Genomic DNA, 3116 nt, shown 5'->3' on the forward strand with positions numbered 1-3116 from the left:
GTTCTTGGCCGGGGGAGGGGTCTATGTGTGAGCAGATACATGGAGTAATTCTGAATACCAGGTGCATTTGGATAGAAGTTGGAGCCCGTGTGGACCCCGCAAAATGCCTGCTCCCAGGCCCTGCTGAGGGTGGAGCCAAGGAATGTCAAGGGTCAGGATCATGAAATATGACAACGTCTTAAAATGGTGGAGTTGTCGCATTGTAGAATCACAAGGACTGGCCCCAAAGAAACTTGAAAAATCACAGAAATCGGGAATGAAATGCTGGCACCACAGTCTCAGAATGGTGCAATTCCAGAAACCAAGCGTACTGAGGGTTTGGATAATAGGAACTTAGAATTGTAAAGTTAGCGTCCTGGACTGTGGAGCCCCTGGGTGGTCCGAATAGTAACACACTCAGCTGGTCACTGAAAAGTTGGAGGTTCAAGCCTACCCAAAGGTGCCAGAGGTGTCAGGAGGTCTGACAACCGATGGAAAAAGCAGCCGTTGAAAACGCTGTGGAGCACAGTTCTCTTCTGACACACGAGGTCCCCATGAGTCAGAAATGACTCACCAGCAACTTTTGATTTTTCTTGTGGACCTTGGTTATGACTGGTACTTGACGTCCCCAATCCTGAAAAGGACAGAATCTTATCATTTGAGTCATAAAAATCACAGCTGCGTGCATGACTGTGTTATCACACAGAATTATATTTAGTTAACAGTTTTCACTTGAAAGGAATACACAGACTCCGTACGGAATATGAAGGAAATAGACAAACATGGAAGGAAGAGGACCCACTCAGCACTGAGCGAGAACCAGGGGTAACGGTTCGAGCCTGTCCTTTCAGTCTTTTGGAATGAAATCCTGTCTGGCAAAGATTACAGATCTCAATCCTAGGGTCTCAGGATTGTCAAATTCTGAACCGTCAGCAATTTGAGACAGCCACACATAGAACTTACGGAGTCACAGCCTCCTGGAAATGCTTATGACTGGCTCGGAGAATCTCGGGATCTCTGAATTCCAGACTCTTGAAATGACTGAAATTCTGCAGACAGTCAAGACCAGAATCACAAACGCTACATACACCAAAAGCGGCCAAAGTCACTGCCATCTGGTGGATTCCGACTCACAGCGCCCCTAGAGGACAGAGTGGAACTGCCCCATAGGGTTTTCCAGGCTGTCAATCTTTACAGAAGCAAAGCCCAAACCACACCCACTGCCGTGGAGTCAATTCTGACCCAGAGCGCCCCTAGAGGACAGAGTGGAACTGCCCCACAGGGTTTTCCAGGCTGTCAATCTTTACAGACGCAAAGCCCAAACCAAACCCACTGCTGTCCAGTCAATTTTGACTCACAGCGCCTCTAGCGGACAGCGTGGAACTGCACCACAGGGTCTCCAAGGCTGTCAATCTTTACAGAAGCAAAGCCCAAACCACATCCACTGCCATGGAGTTGATTCTCACAGAGCCCCTAGAGGACAGAGCAGAAAGGCCCCATAGGGTTTCCAAGGCTAAGAATCTTTGCAGAAACTGGGTGCCTCATCTTTCTCCCGCAGAGCAGCTGGTAGGTTTGAATTGCCAAACTTTTGGTTAGCAGTCAAGTGCTTTAACCGCTGCACCGCTAGCACTCCTAAACTCTACATACTCAGCATAAATGAATCTTGCAGGGGGGAGAATTGAAAATAAAAGTAAAGCTCAAGGAATAATATAAATGCCCATATTCCAAACATTTGGAGTTGTCACATACTAAAATTTTGGGACCTCTGGTAGCATAGTGCCTAAGGCACTTGACTGTTAACCAGAAGGCTGGTGGTTCAAACCCACCAGCCACTCTTCGGAGGGAAGATGGGGCAATCGACTTCCGTAGTGATACTGCCTTGGAAACCCAAGGAGGGGTCGCTGTGAGTCGGGTCCGACTCGACGGCACAGAACAACAGCAGTATTTTATCAGGAGCCCTGGCAGCACCATGTTTAAGGTCTTGTCCACTAGCTGAGAAGCTGGAGCTTTGAGCCCACCGCAGGAGAAAAGACCCAGCAGTCTGCTCCCTTAAAGATTACAGCGATTCAGGACCACAGTCACAGGGGCCATCAAGCTCAATTGGCATAATATACTACACAAAACATCGTTCCACATCCTCCTTTGGAGAGTAGCGACTGGGATCTTAAAAGCTTACAAGAGGCCATCTGGATGCATGGGTCTCTCCTCATCCAGAACAAAGAAGAATGAAGAAAACCAAGACACATGGAAACAATTAGTCCAAGAGGCTGGTACGCCATGCGATCCTCAGCCTCTATGGCTATGAGACCAGAACTAGATGGTGCCCGACTATCACTGTCAACCACTCAGAGGGGGATCTATGTAGGAGATCCTGGATAGAGAGAGAGAACAATGTGGAACAAAACTCAAAATCATTTAAAATATATATATATAGAGAGAGAGAGAGAGAGAGAGACCAGGTTTGCTGGTCTGATAGAGTGTGGTGGAACCTGAGACTATGGCCCCTAGCTGCCCTTCAGGTCTGAAACTGAACCACTCCCGTGGCTTCCAGCCAAACAAGACAGGATATAAGCTGAACATTAAAGTAGGTAGATACGCTCCTTGGAGAGATCAATCTTGGGAGAATAAAAGGTCTGCATCTGCACAGGGAGACAGCTCAGGGCGGCAGGAATGCATGGGAGGGAACGCTACAGGGAAGAGGTATCTATGGGGAGGGATTGGGAGGAGAGCTATTGCATTGTGGGAACTTGCAGACAATGTCAACATGTATGTGAGCTGCTGCATGGAAAGTGAATTTGCTCTAAGCTTTCACCCAAATCACAATAAAAATTACAAAAAAAAAAAAAAAGATACAGCCTAAGAAACCCTCTAGGGCACTTCTACTCTGTCCTCTAGGGGCGCTGTGAGTCAGAAGCCACTCGATGGTACATGTGTTTAGTGTCATTTATTTCTTATCAAAGAAATGACTGAATGAATTGAGTCACTGGTTTCCAGTCACCACATGGAGGGTATAGAATTACTTTGGCATCAACTCTGTGGTCTCTCAGCTTCTACTCAGGGCTCAAGAGTCCAAAGTCACAGGATTCCCCGATTGTGGTAGCCAACCAGAGGCTATATGAGAACTGAGGCAACGCGCG

At 47.5% G+C, this 3116-nt stretch overlaps 1 protein-coding gene across 1 annotated transcript in view; it reads left to right on the top strand.

The window, feature by feature from the left end:
* The window catches only part of PPP1R13L (protein phosphatase 1 regulatory subunit 13 like), a 13201-nt gene that overhangs the window by 5932 nt on the left and 4153 nt on the right, over positions 1-3116 (top strand). The gene's annotated exons all lie outside the window — the stretch shown is intronic.

This window comes from Orycteropus afer, unplaced genomic scaffold, assembly GCF_000298275.1.
Source record: "Orycteropus afer afer isolate SDZICR_OR568_19922 unplaced genomic scaffold, OryAfe1.0 scaffold00099, whole genome shotgun sequence".
NCBI lineage: Eukaryota > Metazoa > Chordata > Mammalia > Tubulidentata > Orycteropodidae > Orycteropus > Orycteropus afer.